Genomic DNA, 27,009 nt, shown 5'->3' with positions numbered 1-27,009 from the left:
TGGTCGTTCTTGTCTACGTGACAGCGTGATAAAACGGTATCCGTCACTTTCTTTCCCACGGTGTTAAACAGTGACAGTTATTTTATCACGTGGATAAAGATGGATAAAGCTATCCATAATAGGCTGGCTGTTGCTATTATGGCGCCTTTTTAAAGCTTTTTGACGGACACTTTTTCGTACACAGAGAACATTCTCCTACGAATAGATCAACTCAACTTCGTATCTTTGACCATCACTCAACCACTTTTAAGTTTTAAGTCATAATGTATTGTTTGTTATATTATCATTAGTCATAAAACTGAAACCGTTAACTTTTCAGGATTTTCGTAAGGTTATCCTATAGATAGGTTAGGTTAGGGTTGTTTTATGGCAATCCTGAAAAGTGACGCGTTTATGAACCAAATGAATTATGACTAACGAAAATGCGGGAAAACGATACATTATTTAGGACTTAAAACTTTTTGGGAAACAATACAGAACAGAACCACTTTTCAGTATTAATATTCTACTGTTTTCAGTCTAGTACGAGTATAACAATTTGCAATCTTAATCAACATTGCAGCTAACTACCTACAACGAGGCTAATTACAATTCAAAACTATTTCAGTACACCAGTTCCCAAGAGCAGGCAAGTCGAGTATTTAGATGATTCAAAGCGACTTTTCGTGATAACTATGTATACATATTAATGACAATCATGCAAGGGGCACACCGAAATTATCGGGAAATTCGAGAATGAACAAACAGTGCAGCCTGAGGGCCTACCGCCAAAACCGAAATTCGCAAATTACGGGGATCTTTCTCTTTTACTCTCATCAAGAGTTAATGAGAGTGACAGAAAAAATTCCCGCAATTGACGAACTTCGATTTTCGCGGTTTGTTTATACTTGCCCTGCCCTGTTTATACTTAAGACTAGGTAGGTATAACGTATGAAAGTTATACCTACTAAGACATCTTCTTAAATTTTGAATTACTAAACTGTCAGCTGTAAATAATGACATTTCTGGTTGAGAATATTTATCTTGACAGCTGACTGATCATATCCGCAAAAAATTGATAACAAGAAATTGCCATCTGAATTGGCCTCGGCTCGATAGTGGAGTCTGCGCTTGTTGCGATTGCAGTAACATACTTAATTAAAAGGTTTAATTAAAGTTCATATGGAGCAATTAAATGAAGTCGGTCTCTGTGATGTTACTGCTTTGCTTATTGCGAATGCCACCGCAGAAATCAATTAGTTAGGGTTATACAGAGTGCTTCCTGTAACAGGAGCAATAAATTAAACTAAAGGCTGTACTCCTCAAACTGACCAACATTGGTTCAGCAACTATTAAAAATTATCAATCCTTTAGACTTCCCCTTTTTCATACAAAATAAATATTGCCTTCAATGTACGCTGACATCAGTGTGTTTGACGTTGCTTGTCACGCTTTAAACATAACAAAATTTGCAATACATTGTGTCTTAGAATAAACTTTAAAGTGTAATAAAAATCAAAACACGAGTTATTTTCAAAAGTTGCTGAACAAATGTTGGTCAGTTTGAGGAGTACAGCCTACAGTTTAATTTATTGCTCCTGTTACAGGAAGCACCCTGTATAAGTTTACCAAGGTATATGAGGTTTCACCGATATTTTACGCATAATTAAAAATTTAAGTGGCAAATAATAATTGTCGTAACTCTAGTAAAAGAAAAACCTGGTGACGTCACGATGTATTGCCATTTTGTTAGATGAGATTCGTCAGTAAAATGCTTGAATAGAATAGAATAGAATAGAATAGTTTATTTGTGTAAAAAAGGGTATAAATTGATGTTACATAATATTGTTTCCAGTCCTTAATTTACCATAATAAACGGCGTACAAATATTCTTAAATTACTATCTAATATTAAACTTCCATTCAAATGTCACGTTGAAAAATAATAAATTACAATTAATAATAAAATCATAAATTGACAATATAATTTAAGATTACAGTTCGTCTAGTATAAAAATGTACAATCATTATAAAACATAGTCAATGTATCAATAATCAAACAATATATCTGTAGCCTATAGTTTACATAATGTCAAAAACTCATCAATTGAATAATAACAGCTCTTTGTCAAATGGTCAAACAAGTGCTTTTTGAATAATTTTATTGGAAGGGCCTTAAAATCGTCAGTAAAAGTATTGAATAATTGTATTGCCATGCAATGTACGTTCCTGCTCAGTGAAAAATTTGTCCTGGGCATGTACAGATTAAATCGATGTGTACCTCTTTGAGACCTCATGGTGATTGTTTTAAAACACGTGGGGTGCTTTTTGACAAAAGTACATATTTCAAGATGTACATTGCGGGTAGTGTCAATATTTTATTCTGCCTAAATAAAGGTCTGCAGTGGTCTAAATGCCAAGCCCCAGATAGAGACCTTACACATTTTTTTTGTGCTTTAAATATGATATCAGCATCGACTGGGTTCCCCCATATTATCAAACCATATCTCAATAGGGATGACACGTACCCGTGATATGCCGAAAGCGGCTTCTTCCGAAACCACATTGCGAATACGATAGAGTACATAAACAAATCGATCCAATTTAGTGCCTAGGCTATCAATGTGGCTCTTCCAATTACAGAAGTGGTCAATGTTTATTCCAAGGAAAGATGCAGAATCTACTTCTTCAATTATTGAACCGTTGTACTTAATTTCTAAATCAATATGTTTACTTCGGTATCTCTGGAATTGTATCATTTTTGTTTTACTAATGTTAATTTTTAAATTATTGTTTTCTAGCTAGTCTATTACATTTACTAGAGCTTGGTTGATTTTATCATCAAATGCCGTATCGTCGTCATTTTTAATGAGCAGCGTTGTGTCATCCGCAAAGAGGATAGAATCATGGCTTACTACTTTTGGGAGATCATTAATATAAAGTAAAGATAGCAAGGGCCCCAGGATGCTGCCCTGAGGCACGCCGGTCGTGTTAGGTTTGTAGTTCGATTTATAAGCTATTTTGTCATTACCATCGATGCTGGTGATTTCAACACACTGGTGACGGCTTCTAAGGTAGCTAGCGATCCAGTCCCACGCTGGACCTCTTATACCATATCTGTTCAATTTATGAAGCAGAATTTCGTGGTCTACAAACTTGTGCCCGACTTTGACCATCATTTGTGACTCTTGTATTACTTTGCGACAATGGGTCCCAAACCTGATAAAAAATTGACAAATACCCTAATTGGCTAGTTTGACGGGTAAGTGCAAAAACCACGGTCGAATTGATAACCTCCTAGTTTATTTGAAGTCGGTTAAAATTTTCAGCCACACTATAACAGCTAAGACCCAACTTACAACAAAACATGACATGTCCCTTCAATATAATTTATTTTCGTTTATTGATACCTACTAGTAACGCCATCTATCAAATAAATACCCCAATAAATCATGTTAGGGAAACGTTGAATTTACAATACAATGGCGAACAATCGGTGTGTATACCGAGATATGATTACGAATTGTGCAAAATACTACCCATACCAGTCGTAAGCGACATTGGAAGACCAGTTTGAACTTGAACTTTATTGCCTTAGAATATGGTATTTAGTTGAATGAGCTTTCGAATCTCAATTTCTACTGTTATGCATGGTGGCGAAGAATGGTAATAGTACCTGGGGGCCGATTTTTGAAATTCGACCGCTTGATTTCGCGTATTTCGTTCAGTAATATCTCCACTATTAGTCATGTAAATTCTACTAATAGAATTGAAAACAAGTGGTCAATACCACTAGATTCCCAATATATATCGCTCGTATTTCAAAAATCAGCATTTCGCCGTTTTCCTCCGATTTTCGAGTGACGAAATCGAGTGATCGAGATTCAAAAATCGGCCCCCTGTAGGTTTCCTCAATTTAAACCAATACAGGAAAACCAATCTCTTTTAGTAGTATATTAATAAAAAATCCTGACCTCTATTCACGAGAAATAGTATGCCTCGCTACTTTTTAAGGTTCCGTACACAAAGGGTAAAAACGGGACCCTATTACTATTAAGATTCTTCTATCCGTCTGTCTGTCTGTCTGTCTGTCTGTCTGTTTGTCTGTTTGTCTGTTTGTCTGCCTGTCTATCTGTCTGTCCGTCTGTCTGTCGGTCGGTTGGGGCTGTAAATCATGAACCGTGATAGCTAGACAGTTGAAATTTTCACAGATGATGTATTGTATTTCTGTCAACAAATACTATGTAGAATAAAATAAATATTAAAGTGGGGCTCCCATACATTCTGGTACAGCTAGCAACAAACCTAAATAGTTTATATACCTAAGTAAATACATACGTAATAGCTTAAAACGGTATGTAAAGAGAGGGAACCTATTTCTGCCAACTAACTGTTACCAATATACAGTTTGGTGGAGGTTGTACCTGTGCAAAAATGTATGCTGCTCGTCTTGTTTAAGAGTAAGTAGGTATACAATAATACCTAAATACCGATATTAATTCACTTTTAATTACCCACTACACACCATGTATAAATAAGTATATCCGTCAGCTATCTCCAATAAGACCGGATATCCGCCAGCCATCTTGAACCGGACGAACCGAGATATAACGCCCGGGTGGTATTCGGAGTCAAATGCACAGGGTGTTGGGTAAATCAAATGCCTTTACATCGGAAAGATATGGAAATTAACACTATTGTACAATATATATAGATGCAATAGTTTAACGACCGAGCTTTAATTGACCGAGCGTTAGCAAAGGTTTCCGTTTCAGCTTTGGCAAAAATGCTTTCGTATGTCCGGATGTATCTGCTTGTCGCATATCTAAACCGATTCTCGTGAAATTTTGTGAGCAGGCAGGTAGGTAGTTAGATTTTTTTTGTCGTTTCGTTTTTTGGAAAAGATTTCAGAATGGCGGAAATTGGCATATAGGAAATGAACGCCAATAATCTATGGCACTTGAGTAGTTTGAGACTTGTGAGTTCGCTGTGATAGTGAATCAACGAAGTATTATTAATTTAAAAAAATACCCGGTTAAGAGGGTAGTGGACGACCCCTTTCCATACAAATGTAGTCACCATTTTCATGCATATTGACATTATTCGAACTACTTTAACACAATTTATTGTAAATTAATCATAGCTACCCCTTCGTTTCCCTTTCTTTGATTTTTTGGGTAGGTTACTTATAAGAGTTATGAAGCGAAAAACATGCAAATATTTATTTAATACTTTTATCTAATCTAATCTATCTAATACCTTTAAACGAGCAATTCTTGTATATTTATTTATTTCTATCTATATATATTTCGGGGATCTCGGGAACGGCTCTAACGATTTCGATGAAATTTGCTATACGGGGGTTTCGAGGGCGAAAACTCGATCTAGCTAGGTTTTATCTCTGGGAAAACGCGCATTTTTGAGTTTTTATATGTTTTCCGAGCAAAGCTCGGTCTCCCAGATCCTATTATTATTAAAAATATTGAAAATGACCTGACATTCTACTCTCAGTTAAAAAAATGGCACACTAGAAATGCCTTTTATGACATGTCAGAATATAATAATAATGATTTAATTGTAATTTAATTTTTTAATTTATTTTATTTATCTGAATGGTGTTGATTATTATAATAGTGTTTTATTTTACTGTAACTGATGAATATTATATTAATGAATTGAAATTGACTAATTATAAGTATTAATTTTTGACATATAAAATTTGTAATTTTATGAATAAAGAAATATGAATATAATAATATGAAATATTAATTAAAAAAAGAAAAAAAAAACATGACTGGTTAAAATATATCAAATTGCGTAATAGTTATTTTCGATACAAGTGCGAAAAAGAGGAAATTCGAAACGAGTGGCGATAAATTAAAACACGACGGAAGGGAATGTTTTAAATCGACACGAGTTGCGAATTACCTATTCGCACGTGTATTGAACAACGTTTTACAGTACATATGGCACTTTAAAGTTTCGACATACGCACGAAAAGTGCTATTTTCCGCACTAGTGCGGAAAAGTAGCCCCATATGTAGTGTAAATATATTTTCTATAATGATAATACCCATGTTCGTGTGACTCTTAACAATATGGACGATGTTATTACGGAAGCGAATGCTAATGCTAATTGTATTAGAGCCTATAACCATAGATTAGCGCTCGCCATTGTGGATTCAAATTAGTGGCTAAGTGAACAGTTAAATGTTATTTTGACAAATAAGTTTAGACTGATACAATGGCGTTGTTACACCACAAAAATATATCTTTTGCGAGATAAATTTAATGTTTCTAAAATATTTAATGACTTTGGGCATAGAGAAAAAAATACAAAGAGTGCTCAATCCATACATCAGTTTTAGTACCAAAAAGACTATTTAGCATCTAGCATCGAGTAGTGGAACTATCAGTACTGCTACTTAACAATAGATGTAGCACCGACCGGAAAGTCTTATGCTGTTGAGAAAAGACTTTCCGGTCGGTGCTACATCTATTGTCAAGTAGTAGTACTGATAGTTCCGCTACTCGATGCTAGATGTAGACACTGAAATTAATAGTCTGAACTGATGTATGGAGTGAGCACTCTTGTTTTATTATATTTCTCTATGCTTTGGGTCAGCTTTCAATAATTACCCAATATCAAATATCTGCCAATACAGAATAAAGTTATTATTTTTATTGGTCAAAGTTTTGGTGAAATCACCACGTGATCACCGATCAGCAGTCATAAAAAATTACATGTCGGAGGCCTCGGCCCGGGCACGGCTCGGTCTAGCGTGAATCATCCTTTACCTACAATGTCGTCAACATGCGCGCAGTACAGTTGAAACGCTCGCGACACAATTTCCGTGGGATACATTTTGAGCTTTAGCACAGAATAAGTAATAGTATTATCATACAGAACGGACACGCACCGCCCCGCCCCGATTCGGATTACCTCGCCCGCGACAGGCCGCGACATGAATGTATGCGTAAGGCGCTCTACTGAGAACATGTCAGGATTAGGGCTTCCAATACCGGGATCTCGGTATTTCGGGATCCCGGGATCCCGTCTTTTTAAACGCATTTTTCAATACCGGTATTTTTAAAGGCAATACCGGGATCCCGGTATTTAAAAAAATGAGGGAAATGCTCAGTATAAACCCTTTAAATCTATTATATTCGGCTGTATAAAAAAGCTTACTAAACGTCAGACGCATCTAGAGTTGACCAAGAAAAGTCTGCAACGATTTTGATAGCACGCGCAGTGCAAGTGTTATATTAAACGTCAAACTTCTATGAAATTATGACGTACAAATAACACTTGCACTGCGTACTGCGTATGCTATCAAAATCGTTGCAGACTTTACTTGGTCTAACTCTAACTGGTCTCTAGCCCGCATTTTATTATTGAAACAAGATCGTTGCCTAATGCGTCAGATTAATATTTGGTGGTTGGTGGTGGATGAATCCTGAAGTTATGTGAGTGATGAATATGATGATAGTAACATTAATATTAACATAATTAGTTCTTATAATTTTATATCAAAAAATAAAACGAAAGAGCAAGGATAACTGTAATAATGGCAAACCAAAAAAAATGTTGTCTGGTTGGTTAAGTTGAACTACAAATGTGACTGGTGAGGTGAAGTCAACAAATTGGATAAAATTATTGCCAACCTGGAGTGTGAAATAAAATTATTGCAGATGGCGGCATTGACTCTTTTATTGTTGTAATAGCTTTTAGGACATATCTGGTATTCCAGTGAGCCTTTCTAATTCCCCTTTTTAATAAAACTATATATTTTTAAGCGATTCATATCCAATACCGAGATCCCGGGATCCCGGTATTGATGAAGACAGTTTCGGTATTAATACCGGTATTGTGAGAAGTCCGGTATTTGGAAGCCCTAGTCAGGATTCCGTCAGAAACTCAATGACGCGTGTACAGACGTGCCGCGCACACATATAAACGCAAATCATTTTTGATGTACCTATGGCGTGTCCGCCCTGTGGCTTTAGTCAGACTTCTATATTAATTCTAGTACGTTGTGTTCATGTGTTCATACGACTCAAAGTCCAGATTCCATGACGGATTATTAGACGGGCGGATTAGTCGCTCATATGGATTTCAGGCTGGACATTTTGCGAGTTTGTGACGCTGGTGATGGCAAAGTGCAAAGCTTTTGACTTTGTGGTGATAATACTGTAACTTGATATCTACCAAACGCCCACACTTTGATAAGTAAACCGTATACATGAAGTCTATCACAGCCGGGCTAGCACATGATTGGCGCGACAGTATCTCGCGGCGAGATAGACAACCCGTCTTTTTCTAAATATGTTAACAAAAGAGGGACGGGTAGTCTTTTCTAAATATGTTAACAAAAGAGGGACGGGTAGTCTATCTCGCCACGAGATACTGTTGCACCAATAATGTGCTAGCCCGGCAAAGGCCCACAAAAAGGTCTTCAATTCCATTCCATATTGAATCGTTATTTTGACAAATCAAAATTGCATCCATGTAGGCAAGTCATTAATGTCTTCTTGAGATTAAGCGTGGCGCTGCTAACAGCAAATTATTTCGCGGTACTAGTACAGTGAAATGTCGTCTCATTAAATTTGAAATAGTTCATCAGGGTATCTGAATTTTAGAGATTTCCATAATCATAATGTTGATGGCGATTACCTTTTATTTTTATCAAGTAAACATATTTCGCAATTAAAAATACACCTCGATAGAGTTCTAGGTGTTATTATAGAAGAAACATCAGCTCAATCGAATTGCAACACGTTTATAAAATTTAAACGGAGAGATATGCAAGCAATGAAAGTTAAATAAAAGCTCATAAAAACATTAAAAACTCAGGCACAATATTCCAAAACCAAGAAGCATGTTTCACAGAGCTTATTGTTAATTCACATATTCCGTTTTAAAAGAAAACAAAGACAACATACACAATGGGACATGTAAATCATTCCATTCCGGTTGCTAAGCCAGATTTTACTTTCGCAACACCGTATCTCGCACTAACTGATCATTGGATTTGCAGCCTTAATCGGTACACAATAAGTTACATTAATAAATGGCTGCAACAAAATGATATAGAGGTTTAGTAAGAAATATTAAATCTTTTGATTCGGAAACTTGAATTCGACTCACAATGCATGGAAAGTTCGTGGACGCATGCATCTGTTTTGTTCTAATTTGTTAGGATTTTTCAGTACTGAGATAGAGGTTTAAATCTTTATTATGTTGCTAGGAATATCATCGCGAAGAGAGGGCACATTTCTAATGAGATATTCAGAGTCGTAGGTGCCATTAACTAACTACATACAATACTATGATATTGTGCGCGAAATGTACTGAGAGTCACCATTAAGTAAATCGTCTGTTCGGAAAGAGAAGAGTTGTGGAATGTATTGGGCCCCATACAGTCCACGACTCTTGTCTATCCGAACAGACTCTAGTAAGTAAATCGCACTAGTTTGTGGTGCGATACCAAAACTTTAACAAATTGTTACATAAATACGAACACGGCTAACGATATATATTTTTATGAAAATGCAGTATAAAGTTGATGAGGCATAAATGGTGCCATTTAGTACCTACGTAATTATTAAATCCCTAATTATTATAAGCTAAAGTAATTTTGTCTGTCTATCTGTAACTTTTTCACGCTCAAATAGCACAACCGATTTCAATGAATTTGGTATGAAGATAGTTAAAGATAGTTGAGTAGAAGAAGATATGGGTCCCAAGGACGTTGGGATAGTTTTAATTATTATCACGCAGACGCAGGCAGAAGTCAGTAATTAACCTAAAATTACAGAAAAGAATAGCAATAGCAGAAGCGCTGGTGGCCTAGCGGTAAGAGCGTGCGATTTTCAATCCGGAGGTCGCGGGTTCAAACCCCGGCTCGTACCAATGAGTTTTTCGGAACTTATGTACGAAATATCATTTGATATTTACCAGTTGCTTTTCGGTGAAGGAAAACATCATGAGGAAGCCGGACTAATCCCAATAAGGCCTAGTTTCCCCTCTGGGTTGGAAGGTCAGATGGCAGTCGCTTCCGTAAAAACTAGAGCCTACGTCAATTCTTGGGATTAGTTGTCAAGCGGACCCCAGGCTCCCATGAGCCGTGGCAAAATGCCGGGATAACGCGAGGAAGAAGACAGAAAAAATAGCAATAAAATACTGTCACTAAGAAACAGACTAAACTCCCAACATTCATAACAGTCATGATCATAAAACACCAAAATTTAAACGCTAAACGTAAATCCCAATTTGCAGAACCAACAAACTCACAACTGAACCTTGTAAACAAGAAAGAAAATCAACTTATTTCATTTGGCACGACACTCCACGGAGTTTCGTTAAAGAAATTAAAAAATTTCGCTTGTTCATTACCGTTCCGCTTTTTCACGGACATTCGTACCGATTCTTCGTACTTTTTTAATTAATTAAAAACTGGACAAAAGAGGATAACGGATAACTTAGTGTGTCGAAGTTTCGTTTCGAATTAAATAAAAATTACGTTAACTTTTTTATGCGGAATGATTGGTAGCGTTTAAATTTGAAAATTCATTGGATTGCTTTTTTATTTTTCGCATTCCCTTTGATATCGGTTAGCAAATTAGTTTACCAGCGTTCATTAAAAATAGCGCCACTGGGGCTGATTTTATATTCATTCTATATAGTGTAGTCTGATGTCTGCTCTAACCTAACAGCTTATCATTATATATATTTACTTACTTATTACCATCAGAATACGCTTCCAGTATGAAAATCAAGCCCATCATTCTAGAATGGTCCGAGCCCGGGTCAATGCACCCGTCACTTCGTTTTTAGGGTTCCGTACCCAAAGGGTAAAAACGGGACTCTATTACTAAGACTTCGCTGTCCGTCCGTCCGTCCGTCCGTCCGTCCGTCTGTCACCAGGCTGTATCTCACGAACCGTGATAGCTAGACAGTTGAAATTTTCACAGATGATGTATTTCTGTTGCCGCTATAACAACAAATACTAAAAACAGAATAAAATAAAGATTTAAGTGGGGCTCCCATACAACAAACGTGATTTTTACACGACTGCCCAAAAAAAAGAGTGTATTGTTTTCAGCGTTCATGTTTGTATGTATATATGTATGTGAGTTTCTTTATTCCACGATAACTTCAGAATGCCTCAACCGATTTAGATGTATGATACATCATTAGAATCCTTACGTCATCCCGGGTAACATAGGCTATGTGACGTCATTACAAAATCAATATGGCGGACTTAATACGCCATATTACGGAACCTTAAGAAAAAAATATCTTGCAAACCTATCGAGTAGGGTATCAAAATGTAGAGCTTTAAAAGACGAGTAATAATATATATGCAACATGTTGGTTTAAGTTTAATTTTAAGAAAGTAAGAATTATCAAAATATGTTAAGAAAAGCAAATCCCATAAAACCAAATATTATTATTGAATCGGATATTAAAAGGAAGGTTTTGACCGCCGATCATAAAAAAACATAATTATAGTACATATTACATTATATTACTTAAAGTTTTTAACACATCTATTAAAAGCAGCCAATAGGTACCTATGTTCCAAATTGCGCTAATGGAATCGAAATGTGTACAAATAACTTATATTTATTAATCGATACGATTGTAGAGTCCGTCTAAGCTAACTCTGCACCGACTTTGACAGAAAAAAGTGTGAAAGTGTCATTAATAATCTATTCTTTTTGTAAAAATCAAAATTTTTTCAAAAACTTAAGGCCGAGCTGCATACCCTACACGAAGGCGTAAAAGCGTAAGACAGACCCGGTGCGCGCTTTATACTATATCCCTAAGTATTCTAATTGCGAAGGCCGAAGGCCGAGCTCCGAGTAGGGCCGAAGGCCCGGAGCCAGGCTCGGTGCGCGCTTTCAACTTCCCCAAACATATTAATTCCGAAGGCCGAAATCCGCGTAGGGCCGTAAGGCCCGGAGCGTATATAACCCAGGTGTGTGCTTTTTGTATCTTCCCCAAGTTTCTTCATTGCGAAGGCCGAAGGCTGAGCTCCGAGTAGGGCCGAAGGCCCGGAGCCAGGCTCGGTGCGCGCTTTCAACTTCCCCAAGCATATTAATTCCGAAGGCCGAAATCCGCGTAGGGCCGTAAGGCCCGGAGCGTATATAACCCAGGTGTGTGCTTTTTGTATCTTCCCCAAGTTTCTTAATTGCGAAGCCCGAAGGCCGAGCTCTGCGTAGGGCGGAGGCCCTTAGCCAGGCTCGGTGCGCGCTTCCAACTTCCCGAAGCATCTTAATTTCGAAGGCCGAGCTCCGCGTAGGGCCGTAGTCCCGGAGCGTAAGGCAGGTGCGTGCTTTTTGAAACTTCCCCAATTTTCTTAATTGCGAAGGCCGAAGGCCAAAGCTTCAATTAAGGGCCGACGGCTCGTAGCGTCCGAGAGAGGATCATTTCTACGCAAGCTTACTAGTTCTTCAAAAACCAAGCACAAGTACAAGTATCTAAATGATAAAGGCCGAAGACCGAACTCCACAAAGGGTCGAAGGAACTTTTACAGCTCGCTATAAGCCCACATACTTTTTGCTTGTACTATTAACCTAAATCGCAGTAATATCTATGCCACATAAACCACAACACCACATATGCCACAACTTTCGTTCAAATTCATCGATCAACTCTGATGAGGAGGTAATCACGTAAATAAACCTCCATAAGTGTAACTTTAGATCCGAATAAATCAGCGCCATCTGTATCAGCATTAGGTACATGCAATTGCTACCATTTACATATGTCGCAGTCGGATTGTATAATCCGCCGTATTACATTACGGCTAGCCGTTTTACAAAACAGGGGCGTTTTGAAATGCGGCGGTTCGACGATTAGCCGGATTGAATGCGGCTGAATGAAAATCCGCCGGAATGTATTCGGCGCCATACGTTCTTCAAGACGGCTAGCCGTAATGTAATACAGCGAGTCATTAGCCGCCGCTTTGACAGTTTTTAGTGCCCATTTTTAACACTCGTGGCGCTGCCTGACATAACAACAACAAACTATGAAAAACGCTGGGGTGTCCATCAAATCTGGAGTTCGTCGGACTGTTTCTTTTCAAAAAACATTTCCTTTGCAACTTAACTAGACGGAGCCCCGCTTCGCGGGGCTCCTATTTCTGAGCGGTTTGCCCTTCGGGCATCTGAAGCTACCTAATGAACCTAACCTACCTAGCTATTGATTTAGTGAGACGTCCGTGAAAACATTACACTTTGGGGAAAAAAGCGTAGGTAGGTAAGTAGGTTAGGTTCGTTAGGTAGCTTCAGATGCCCGAAGGGCAAACCGCCCAGAAATAGGAGCACCGCGAAGCGGGGCTCCGTCTATTTAAGTTGTGAAGGAAATGTTTTGGAAAAGAAACACATGAAGTGCGGTGGGACCATGGTAAAAATAAATTAAATTGCAAACATTGTCAAACTCCGGTTACGTAGGCGACCGTAAGAATGGTCACTCTACAATTTAAATAGTAGATACGATGCGGCTAAACGTAGGCCGCCTTATTGAAGAACGTATCGTAATGACAATCCGGCTAATCGTCGAACCGCCGCATTTCAAAACGCCCCTGTTTTGTAAAACGGCTAGCCGTAATGTAATACGGCGGATTATACAATCTGACTACGACACATATATTATATTATCTAAATATCGGTATTATAATTATGCAGTATTAAAGATATTATAGGAAATATGTAGTTGCAGAAATAGTAAGCTCTAGCACTTTTCAATACGTCTGGTTTTGGGTCCGACCTATTTAGGTTTTCAAGCACGTTTCATGGTAACATATCAAAAATCAGAATGATGAAAGCTCCTTGAAGGAACTACATTGTCTTAAATCATAAAAAATATGGTTAGTTTGTATGATCACTAAAATGTATAAAATAAAAATAATTAATTAAAAATTAAAAAACACAACTGCAGTTTAAAAGCGAACTGAATAGCTAAAAATAATTTTATTTATGTTAGTTACTCAACTTAATGAATGTAAATTAGAATATAAGTGTTCAGGCAGGGTCATTAACAGCAAATGCAAAAGTTTAGGCTCATTTAGGATCGTGACTGTACCTGTATATTTTATTTTGATTGCAGTCGGGGACCTTTTAAATGGGAAAATTTTAATACATCTAGGTCCCCGACTGCAATTGAAATAAAATATGCAGGTACAGCGTCACGATCCTAAATGAGCCTAAACTTTTGCATTTGCTGTTAATGACCCTGCCTGAACACTTATATTCTAATTTACATTCATTAAGTTGAGTAACTAACATAAATAAAATTATTTTTAGCTTTTCAGTTCGCTTTTAAACTGCAGTTGTGTTTTTTAATTTTTAATTAATTATTTTTTGACCGAAGTTAAGCAACGTCGGGCGGGGTCAGTACTTGGATGGGTGACCGTTTTTTTGCTTGTTTTGCTCTATTTTTTGTTGATGGTGCGGAACCCTCCGTGCGCGAGTCCGACTCGCACTTGGCCGGTTTTTTTATACCTTAGGTACCTTAACAATACCTTACAGTACCTTAACAACACAAAATAAAATTGCAACCCTTATTATTGCGAATTACCTATTCGCACGTGTATCTTACAACGTTTTACTGTACATACGGCCCTTGAAATTTAAATTAGCACAGGGTGTCTTATCGGAGCACCAGATGTTACTGCAAAAATAATACGGGTCGCATCCCAGCTGTCGACATGTCAAGATTTTATTGAATAAAGTCGAAATAGGTATGTAACTAATATAAGCCCAGTTGAACTAAAACGCTAGGTTTCAGCAGAATGACGTCAGAACAAATTAGGCTAATGTTTATGTGCCATTAATTCCCATGCCGTAAGTCACTTGAGGCATAAGTTAGGGCTTGAAGTTAGAACCACTTTATGGATGCGGCATTGTACGTTTGATTTTTTTCGCAGTTTACGTGATATATTGCAGACTTTAGGTGACAGTCCATTTCCAACCACAGCTGCACTACTGTCAATTTTACTATGGAAATTGTCAGTAACAGCGGCGCGTTCAGTAACAGTAGTGCAGCTGCGGTCAGAAATGGAATGTTACCCTTTTTCCGCTTTGCAACTTCCACGAATTAGAATAAACTTTAGTTTTTAAGAAAGCTACTTCCAGCTCAGAGGTAAAACTAGGCCGTAGGTATTAGTCCGGTTTCCTAACGATGTTCACCGTAAAGTGGCTGGTAAATATCAAATGATATATGTACTTACCTATCGTACATGAGTTCCGAAAAAATCGTTGGTACGAGCCGGGGTTTGATTGAATACCTATGAAAACCACCTAATGTAGCCACCATTATCATAATTATCAGTTAGCTGTCATTCACGCTCTCTGACTTGTCCGTACATGTATTAGTGCGAGCGAGACGCCCGCGCGAATGGCAGCTGTGATATGATTCCAATATCATTCAAATATCGAATTGATGTCATGTGAACGTTAGAATTGGCCTGTATGTTTTGTTTTTAAATTTATACGAGTACGTTTTAAACAACGAGCAGACGCGGTTTCACACATCGATGTCCCTACACAGAAATGCACTAAGACCATGGCGCACGAAATTGTTGAATTATTTATCGAAGCCTGCGCAAGTTTTCTGCATCCTGGTCCATGGCACCACTATAAACAACTCTTCATTAGTTTAGTAGCTTTATAGCTTCATAAAAACTAGCTAACTACATGAATTAGACGGTAGAATATATTGTTGACCGTATATTACAGTATAGATTTATCTCAATTTGGAAAAAAATATATCTAATTGAAATAATAATGTAATATAGGTAATGAACTAATGGAAAACTATTTTACGAGGTTGTGTGGTCCCTCTACGGTTACTGAGTGCTGGCGAGTCGAACGCGAATGCTCCACTATACGGCTACCATCAGTTTGGCACTGACATAAACGCCATCGAGAACGTAATTTACTTTCTATACATCTCGCTCGTACTCGTACGTATTAGTGCGAGCGAGATGTTAAGCGAGCGTATATGTCAGTTTTGACACTGTCAGTGACTCATGGTACGGGCTCTAGTCTAAAATGTGTCATCGAGATGCGTAACAAAGGCGCTTTATCGGAGAGCGCACCTACACTGGTTTGTTGAGTTGGACTAGCCCGCGCTCAGGTGTCAATTAGAATGCCTTTTTCGCAGGTAGTGGCACGTGCGGTTTTACTTAACAATAGACAAAAGATTAGCCGTTCGGGGCCAGCTACAAATCGAACGACTATATGTGATGGCAGATCCTTTTAGTGTGTTGTTTTACAATGCTTCCAAAAAATAGACAAATCTAGAAAAGCTGTTCCTGCTTTCCTCCATTCGTATGTTAAAAGGATCCAGAAACAATCCCTTTTACAATATTCGTGATTCATTACAATAATATATTGAAATTTTAATTGAAATCCGAGCCGCCGCGCGACTAAAGTCTCTCATAAATTTCACATTCGATATTTGACGTGCAGTAATGGATGCATTAATATTAAAATTTTAATGAAATTGTATTTTCATTGAATTATTGGCATTTTAATATTAAGTCGAAGTTGGCTTTGGTAGTTTACTTAATTAATATAAACGTATTGACAAATGAATACAAAACATATAGAGTGTAGCTTAGCTTAAGTATTTTTTTTTATATAGCAACAATTAATTATTTTGTAGTTATACCTTATAATGTATGTGGCAATTATCTTTCTTTTTTCTCGATCCGAACTATAACGACACGTCCCGCGATCACCTTTGTAATTTTATTTAATATATGTAGAACTCAATGAAAGTTCATTTAAACTTAAAAAGCGCATTTTGTATTCTCCGTTGACAGCTCCTGTTTTCTTTAAGTGCTGAGCCTGAATTTAGCGACGTGCATTGTAATAACCTCAATTATGTAACTTAATTCAATTGTTTTTTTTTTTCACTAACGGCAAGCATACTGGTATGTGAAATAGTTTTACAAGAAAGCTCAATTGTTGTTTTACTCTTCGTACTAATATTGATACCCGAGCAAGCGAACGATTCCAAAATTTAACCGATTCGAAAAGTGGAAACTTTTGAGCGTTGTGAGGGTTAAATTACGAATAAGCTGGTGTAGTAGAAATCTACTACTATTTGTCCGTTACCGTTTCAAGTATGTTTCACATAAACAGATTTTGATTAAGCCTGGTATGTAGAAAGCTGTCGGACATGGCTTAATTCATATTAAAATTCGGCGTCCTTGGGGATTATATTTTCCATCCAAGCTATTAAAATCAGTTTTCAATTTCTGTATTCAGGGATTTTAAAATGTACTACAATATTCCAGAAAGTTGGAGCGAGCCGCGATATTCCAGAAATATTCCGGCGACTATTGCAATTATTCGTGGAAAGTTAGACTCGGTAAAGGTGCAGTGATTAATTGGAAATTGTAATTTCCAGCGGTTGGAAATATTAATCTTACACCTTTAAATGAGCAATTCTTGTATATTTATTTATTTATATGTATATATATTTTGAGGATCTCGGAAACGGCTCTAACGATTTCGATGAAATTTGCTATATGGGGGTTTTCGCGGGCGAAAAGTCAATCTAGCTAGGTCTTACCTCTGGGACAACGCGGATTTTTGAGTTTTTGTATGTTTTCCGAGCGAAGCTCGGTCTCCCAGATATTATTAATGCTTAAGTGAGATTTGTAACGTTCACGATGCATAAAGTAAAAAAAAAAATACAATTATTACCGTAAAATGGGGTGAGTAGGGTCAAAACTGAAATTCAAACCTCGATAACATTTTATTTTTACATATGAAAACTGAATGGTGTATATAATAAGTGTTCCGGACGTTTGTATTTTAGTTTTTTTTGGGTAATAGTTCCATTTCATAACTTTGAAGATAAAGAGGAAATCCCACCTCACCCCGTAGTGCCTCGTATTTGGGGTGAGAGGGGTTTTCATACAAAGGTGATTTTGGAAGATCGTTGCATCGATTTTTTTTTATTACCTATGCGTATTACTATAGCTCCATTTTAAATTGGAATACATTATTTTTGTAGCAGTAGCCTTAAAATCCCTTCCCACCCCCCTCTCAAACCTTCTCTCCCCATTCATAACCCACCTCTCCCCGCGAAACCTACTCACCCCGTTTTACGGTACTTGACTTAGTTTCATAAATGTCCCCTAGATGGGGCAGAGGGCGTCCACAGTGAACCGCCATCTGGATCGGTCTTGAGCTACTTGCTTTATTTTGCTCCAAGCACAGACAAGACATCATCTAGCTAGACTGAGCATAGTAACCCCCTCTGCCACAAATATTCGGTAGTTTTACTCCATCTTCGAGTCAAGTGTCAGAATCCCGTGCCGTGATTGGTCCGTGTCTTTCACGGACCAATCACGGCACGGGGATTCGCTGACCTCGTCCCCCGCACCCCAGTATTTTGCCAGCATCGGTTTCATGAAATAATTACTCTAAACTCCGTCTAGACTAGAGGACTCCTAGTCTATGACTCCAAGTTTTCCCAATAGCTTTCGCCTATGTAATAATCAAATATTACTTTTAAGACTTATTATAGTTGTTTTAATTTCTACAAAAAGGTAACTATTTATTTTGTGTATATCTTTCCTCTACACGTGACAATGGCGTCCCTGACATTTGAAAGTTGTGCGCGGATTCAAAGATATATGAAACATTGTTAATAGATACGTCTTTATTTATTTTAATTATCAATTACTTACTTCTTAACTACTTTAAAGAAAATACATGACGATGAAAACAAATGCCGATTGCGACGCAGTTTTCCATAATTAACATGACAATTACGCTTCTTTTTCATTCCTATAATGAATAATATTCGCTTCAAGAGCAAAACTACAGCAAAAACACTTCCTCCCAAAAGTCATTTTCTCGCAGGAAATCCCTCGGCAATCTCTTTTGAACGTGAAAGGCGATAATTAATTTTCCTTATATATGAGGTTTTTTGCTTGGCTTCGAATTACGGAGGACAAAGATATTAGGGGAAGAAAAATATTTGCTTACGCCAAAGGAAAGTGGTGTGAAATTGGAATGTTTTTAGAGACCACGACATGTGAGCGCCTCTTTCGAAGGAATTAGAGAATTTATTCAGATGTATGCTCGTTTTAAAAGGCGGTAAGAGCAATGACGGCATTCTTGTTGAGGCATTTTTCTGATTTTATGGCAGTTTTATCCGATTGCTGTACAAGGAATGCAAAATAACCTAATACTTTTATAGATTTAAGCTGACGGAAACGATGTTTTGGAGCAGGAAAATTATACTTACTCCATATTTAGAGTAAATATTTTGATTTTCGAGAGTTGAGTTTCAGTTTCACTGATTGATAATGCGATTTGGCTAGCTGTGAAGGACGGGAAAGTAGAATTGCTATTTGGGCAAGCGACCCTTGTTAAGAAACTCGCTTTCCATCTACTCGGTTCCATTTATTTTCAACTGAGTTGCACAAACAAAACAAATTGTTGGCAGACTGCATTCAAAATTGGTAAACTGGTAAAATAGTCTACCGTAAAATGGGGTGAGTAGGGGCACAACTGACATTCAAACCTCGATAACATTTTATTTTTACATATGCAAACTGAATAGACTAATATGAACTAGGTCTTTAAATACCGCTGGGACAACGCGGATTTTTGAGTTTTTGTATGTTTTACCGAGCAAAGCTCGGTCTCCCAGATATTATTAAAGCTTAAGTGAGATTTGTAACGTTCACAATGCATAAAGTAAAAAAAAAATACAATTATTACCGTAAAATGGGGTGAGTAGGGTCAAAACTGAAATTCAAACCTCGATAACATTTTATTTTTACATATGAAAACTGAATGGTGTATATAATAAGTGTTCCGGACGTTTGTATTTTGGTTTTTATTTTATTTTGGGAAGTTCCATTTCATAACTTTGACGATAAAGAGGTAAACCTACCTCACCCCGTAGTGCCTCGTATTTGGGGTGAGATGGAATTTCATACAAAGGTGATTTTGGTAAATTGTTGGATCTATTTTTTTATTATTATGAGTATTACCTATAGCTCCATTTTAAATTGGTATACATTATTTTTGTTGCAGTAGCCTTAAAATCTCATCTCACCCCCCTTTCATCCCTTCTCTCCCCATTCATAACCCAACTCTCCCCGCAAACCCTACTCACCCCATTTTACGGTACCCAGAAAGGGTTAAACAATGCTAGCATTACGCCGAGTGGTCGGCTAAGTGGTCGCCGGGGGGTCCTTTTTAACGTCCATCTCATCTATGTCTTCTATGTATTTAACTGGTTTGGTTTGACGTAAATGTATTTTCTTTCTTTCTAAATAAATAAGGGAAAAGTGAAAAGGTCACTGTCTCGAGCGCGACTCGAAATTGGGACTCCGAAATACCAGCCCTCCGCCGCTCTACGCTACTCATGAAAAAGTAATCAAGCCCTCCGGTGGCTGAGGCCGGAATCGAACCGGCGTCTTCAGCTTACGCGGCTAACGTCCTTGATCCTGGGATATTATTCCGTTAGGGATCGCAAAAAAATTTGGCTGTCCCATAGAAATCATCACATCAGCCGGAATGTATGAAACGGTGTTGTTCAAATTTCAACCTGTATCTGTAAGACCCAGGGCAATTTTGGCGCATTTGAATTTGGAACTTTCTTTTATTTCTGTATGAGTTCAAAACTCGAGTTTAATTTGTACTTATACAAGTACACGGGGACTTACGAGAGTAAGTATAGTAGGTACCTATTGTTCATCTGAGCTGAGAACTAGACACAACGTAATATCCTGTTGGTGTTGTAGCTTGTTTGCGACGCCTATTGTCTCTGAGTACTATGGACTAGGACGATATGGAAATTAAAAGTTGGCAACACTTTTATTAAAAGAAAATGGTGACGGTTAGTTGAATGGAGGTTTAGTTTAATATACTTTGCGGTAGCTTAGTAAGAAACATTTCGTAAACGAACTCATTAATAATTTATTGATAAAAATAACTATCTTGTTTCCGTCTATCTTAATAAACAAATTAGTCGCTGCCATACATTGTGCCTGCTAAATTGTTCTTATGGTAGGTAGGCGTGGTGTACTTTTTAGGGTTCCGTAGTCAACTAGGAACCCCTATAGTTTCGCCATGTCCGTCTGTCTGTGCGTCCGCGGCTATGCTCCATGATCGTTAGTGACATGCTCTTGGTCGGTTTATCCATGATCTAGTATAGTAATGTAATAACTACCACTACCACCATTGACATAGTTAACTGTGCCAGAAACTTCCTACCTCACACAGCTAAACTGTGAGATGAACTGTCGCGGTATTTCCATTCAGGACCGACACGACCTTCAACCTTCAAGAAAAGAGTGTACTCCCATCTTAAATTCTAGCAACGCACTTACAACCCCTTTAGGGGACACCCGTCCATGAGCCACGGAGGTAGCTAAGCTATCATGCGATTCGTTAGCTCGTTTGCCTCCTATAATATAGGATATAGGACCTGTATCATAAAAAAAACCTTATTGCAACGAGGTACGGTCTAAATTATGTTTGTTACCTTCAAAAATATTCAAGATAGGTACAAGCTAAGCGCTATCTCCATTAATGAAGCCATGCAAACAAAATTTTCCATCAAAAAAATCATTACACAACACAAAAGCACGCTTCGGGCCAAACGGACAGCCGACTAAAACCGGGTCAAGTAAAAAACAACTTTACGACATGGCATATAGGGTTTAATATCAAAAATCTCGTTGTTAAGCTTTGCTTTTTTGAAGAAAATGTTTGAAAAGTTCCGTGTTTCTCTTAAACATTCTCCTTGTTTTATGCGTTCATGTTTTCGGTCTTAATTACATCACGGCGAGTAATGTTCGTAATGAGTTTGATCGCTGTAACACAGGTCTCACTTAACTTATTTATTTTTATTTTTATCGTACGGTTTTCACTTATAACACTTTAAACTCTCGCGTTTTGTACACATATTTAACACCCTAAAAATGTCAATCGAGAGGACGGGTACAAATTATCGTCTACTTGGGGACCAGTGATTCAAATGTTGAAACCAGCGGATATATCTTCGGACCAGTGTACGGATACTGTGAGTGTTGCGTGTCGTGCCGTGGACAATAAACATTAAACTTTGACGGGTATAGATGCAATTTCTTTGTCTACCCCCTAATTTCGGATAGTTTAGTGGTCTTTCCGTGACCACAGCTGGTGAAACTCAGCTGAAACGTCGGAATTAAAGGAAAAAACAATTAAATTATATCGCGATAGACCCGTTTGTGTAATTAAATATGGGTTTTCACTTAATTAAACATCGGTTTTATATCACTACACCAAAATAAAGTACCCCATCGTGTCTATCTGTTTATGTGTATATAAAACTATAACTATAACTCGCGATAAACTCAAAAAATACTGAACGGATTTTCATGCGGTTTACACCTATCAATAGAGTGATTCTTGAGGAAGGTTTAGATGTATAATTTGTTAAGGTTTTGTGTAACCCATGCGAAGCCAGGGCGGAAACGTTGTTTTAACGCAACAAAATACTCGAGTAACATTTCGTTTTAGCCGAATTTTAAAGACTAACATTTCTAGAGGTACTTTTTATACAAGGGACCTTTCGTAGGTGCCCTTTTGTAATATAGGTCCCTTTTGATCTTACACGGCTGAATTTCGAACCTCAAATATAACCAATTGCACTTTACAACGGTTTGAAAGTAATGGTCAAATAAATCATCCTATCCGTTCTGACCTGGGAGTTACTATTGATTCGCGAATGTTGCGATAGAACTAAAAAAGTGTTCGTAAAACGGGCTGCGATAATTTTTTTTTAAATAATAAGTAAATAGCTGTGCCCGCGGCTCCGCCCGCGTGGAATTCGGTCTGTGTCAGTAAGCTAATTCATCCCTAATTTCTCTTTCTCTCCCCTGGAGGCGGAACTTGAAGTAAAGTTGACAGATGGATACGATTAGCGGACTGAAGTCCAGATTAAATATTTTACAATTAGGTAGGTACCACTAAACAAAACTAAACTGCAAAACCAATAGTTTTTTTCGCCCTTATTCCAATATTAGACGTGATTTAAACGACACAGAGTAGTAGGTGTATAACGGACAATACGTACTACTTTTGTATTTTTACGTTCTCGACTGTACCTATCCAAATCATGTCCATGGTAAATATCATCCAATTCTGTCCTCCAGTTAAATCATTCTGAGCTTGAAAAATTAAGAATTATACACATAGAAATCCTGGTGATGGGCGCCTTTGCACCCGGTACGGCTCGCGGAGGTCTATTAGAGTAAGATTTTATTTAGTTAGATATATTTAAGTTATTTATTTATTGTGTGTGAACTGTCCTAGTTATATGTTAATTTTAATGTGTGTATTTTGTGTTAGAATGTGTAATGGAAATTTATAATTTGTAACTTATTTAATAGAAATAAAATTATTTGTCATAAAAATCCATACCTACTTTCTAACAAACTTTCGAATTTAGGTCTAATATTATATTAGTTAGAAGTAAGATTAGAGGAAAGGAGAATATTATAGATATCAAAACCTTGAGGCCGAGTATTTACACTTTATTTACAGTTATGTTTATGTATGCACAACTAAATCTATATATATAAATGCAAGTGTCCTGACTGACTGACTGACTGACTGACTGACTGACTGATTCATCAACGCAGAGCCGAAACTACAAAAGCTAGAAAGTTGAAATTTGCACACTAGGTTGAATTTATAAAGTGTACAAGAGATAAGAAGCGATTTTGAAAAATTCAACCCCTAAGGGGGTTAAAAAGGGGATGAAAGGTTGTATGGGGTGCAAGTTTTATTTTAAGCTAGGAATTTGAAACGTTGTAAAAATGTACTATATTAAAAAACAAGAAAACTGATTTCAGCGTTTTCGAAAATTCATCCCCTAAGGTGGTGAAAAAGGGGTTGAAAGTTTGTATGGAGAACAAACATTTTTTTGAGTGCGAGACTTGAAACTTTGTGTATGGAAATATTATTAGAATACAGGAAAAGTAATTTCAGCGTTTTTCAATTTTCATCCCCTAACATGGTTAAAAAGGGGTTGAAAGTTTGAATCCATTACAAATGCTTTGAAATTTCTAATAAAGGCATAATAGCCGATTTAAAAAAAAACTTATTGCGACGTTTTTGGAAATTCAACCCCTAAGGGGGTTAAAAAGGGGATGAAAATTCGTCTTGGGGTGCATATTTTATTTCAAGCTAGGAACTTGAAACTTTGGAAAAAGGTATTATATTAAAATGGAAGAAAACTCATTTCAGCGTTTTTGAAAATTCGTCCCCCAAGGTGGTGAAAAAGGGGTTGAAAGTTTGTATGAACATCAAATATTTTTTTGAGTGCGGGACTTGAATCTTTGTATAAAGGCATATTATAAGAATACAAGAAAAGTAATTTCAGCGTTTTTAAAAATTCATCCCTTAAAGGGTCAAATAGGGGTTGAAAGTTTGTATGGAGATCAAACCTTTTTTTGAGTGCGGGACTTGAATCTTTGCATAAAGGCATATTATTCGAATATAAGAAAAGTAAATTCAGCGTTTTTGAAAATTCATCCCCTAAGGTGGTGAAAAAGGGGTTGAATGTTTGTATTAAGACCAAATATTTTTATGAGTGTGGGACTTGAATCTTTGTATAAGGGCATATTATTAGAATACAAGAAAAATAATTTCAGCGTTTTCAAAAATTCATCCCCTAACAGGGTTAAAAAGGGGTTGAAAGTTTGAATACATTACAAATGCTTTGAAACTTCTTAGAAAGGCATAATAGCCGATTACAAAAAAAAAGTAATTGAGACGTTTTTGAAAATTCAACTCCTAAGGGGGTTAAAAAGGGGATGAAAATTTGTCTTGGCGTGCAAATTTTATTTTAAACTTTGCAAAAAGGTATTAAATTAAAAGACCAGAAAACTGATTTCAGCGTTTTTAAAAATTCATCCCCCAAGATGGTGAAAAAGGGGTTGAAAGTTTGTATGGAGATAAAATATTTTTGCGAGTGCGGGATTTGTATCTTTGTATAAGGGCATATTATTAGAATACAAAAAAAGTTATTTCAGCGTTTTAACAATTCATCCCTTTAAAGGGTTGAAAAGGGGTTGAAAGTTTGTATAGGGTTCAAATTGTCTTTTAAGTTAGGAATTTCTAACTTCGTAAAAAGTTATTTCATTAAAAGAGAAGAAAACTTATTTCTGCGTTTTTAAAAATCCATCCCCCAAGATGGTGAAAAAGTGGTTGAAATTTTTGTATGGAGATAAAATATATTTGTGAGTGCGGGTCTTGAATCTTTGTATAAGGACATATTATTAGAATACAAGAAAAGTAATTTCAGCGTTTTTAAAAAATTCATCCCTTTAAAGGGTTAAAAGGGGGTTAAAAGTTTGTATAGGGTTCAAATTGTCTTTTAAGTTAGGAATTTCTTACTTCGTAAAAAGTTATTTCATTAAAAGAAAAGAAAACTAATTTCAGCGTTTTTAAAAATTCATCCCCCAAGGTGGTGAAAAAAGGGTTGAAAGTTTGTATGGAGATTACATATTTTTATGAGTGCGGGACTTGAATCTTTGTATAAAGGCAAATTATTTGAAAAAAAGAAAAGTGATTTCAGCGTTTTTAATAATTCATCCCCTAAAAGGGTTAAAAAGGGGTTCAAATTTTATTTAATTCTAGGAACTTAAAACTTTGTTAAAAGGTATTATATTAAAAGAGAAGAAAACGAATTTCAGAGTTTTTGAGAATTCATCCCCCAAGGTGGTGAAAAAGGGGTTGAAAGTTTATGTGAAAGTCAAACATTTTTTTGAGTGCGGGACTTGAATCTTTGTATAAAGGCATATTATTAGAATACAAGAATGTTCTAAGCTAATGTAGAATATAATAACCACCAACATACAAATCCACGCGTACGAAGTCGCGGGCAACAGCTAGTGTTTACATATATGTATGTACCGGGGATTACTTTTAACAGTGTAAATTTTTTTTTAATTATAAGTTGTTAATTTATGTGTTATTTATTAAATAACACTTAAATTAAAAAAAATTGGCTTAAGTCGTAGTCGCTTGAGCCCAGAATGCCATTTTTATTAAAGTAGGGCTTAACCCTTAAAATCGTATTAAAAACGCGAGCGTAGCGAGCCCGAATTTTTTTTTGATAGAAAAAAATTAGAGAGGCTATGTCAGGGACATAGCCGCAGTGGTGTACGTGAAATTTTGGTGTGGATATCTAATGCGAAAGCCGAAGGCCGAGCCCCATGTAGGGCCGAAGGCCCGAAGCGTCCAGGATGTCAGTGCTTAATCACAGAACAATGGTATCAGTGTCTAAATGCGAAGACCGAGCTCCGCGTAGGGCCAAAGGCCCAAAGCGTCCTGGATGTCAGTGCTTAATCACAGAACAATAGTATAACTACATATTAACTCACATTTATAGACGGGCCTGTCTCGAAATTTATTTTATTACCTTTATTTACCGACGTTTCGACACAGGTTTCACTGGTCGTGGTCGCGGCTAACTGATGTCCCAACAAAATGTCAAAACAGAGATTTGTGCAACTACCCGACGAAAAGTGTATGAAAAAGTTTGGGGTAGACATCATATTTTCAAACCACCCACTTCACATAATGTTAATTATTGACAATAGACCCGCGATAGACCCGCCTATAAGCAAGACCCGTCTATAAATGTGATTTAATATGTATTTGCAAAGACGTTTAACATTGACTAAGAAAAATGTTGTTTTTTTTTACAAAGTACATACACAAAAAAAAAGTTTGCACCACTTTCTTAAGTTAGCGCCATAAGATTCAGGTGCAAACATAACTTAATTGAGTGTAGTGGCCACCCCCCCTTTTAGGGGTTGAATTTTTTTAGCCTAAAATAGGGCCAGGGATTTTCTTGACAGATTCGTAAAGTTTTCATCAAAATCCGTTCAGCCGTTTTCACGTGATGCGCGGTCAAATAAACAGATAAACAGACAAACAGATAAACAGACAAACAGACAAAAATTCTAAAAACTGTTGGAACGTG

At 37.0% G+C, this 27,009-nt stretch overlaps 1 long non-coding RNA gene across 1 annotated transcript in view; it reads right to left on the bottom strand.

Annotated features, from left to right (window-relative positions):
- Positions 1 to 27,009, bottom strand: part of LOC134655764 (uncharacterized) — a 448,475-nt gene that overhangs the window by 6,615 nt on the left and 414,851 nt on the right. The window lies entirely within an intron of this gene.

Source organism: Cydia amplana, chromosome 17 (genome assembly GCF_948474715.1).
Source record: "Cydia amplana chromosome 17, ilCydAmpl1.1, whole genome shotgun sequence".
Lineage (NCBI taxonomy): Eukaryota > Metazoa > Arthropoda > Insecta > Lepidoptera > Tortricidae > Cydia > Cydia amplana.
Note: the sequence above shows the minus strand (reverse complement) of the source record. Positions and strands in the feature narration are given on the sequence as shown.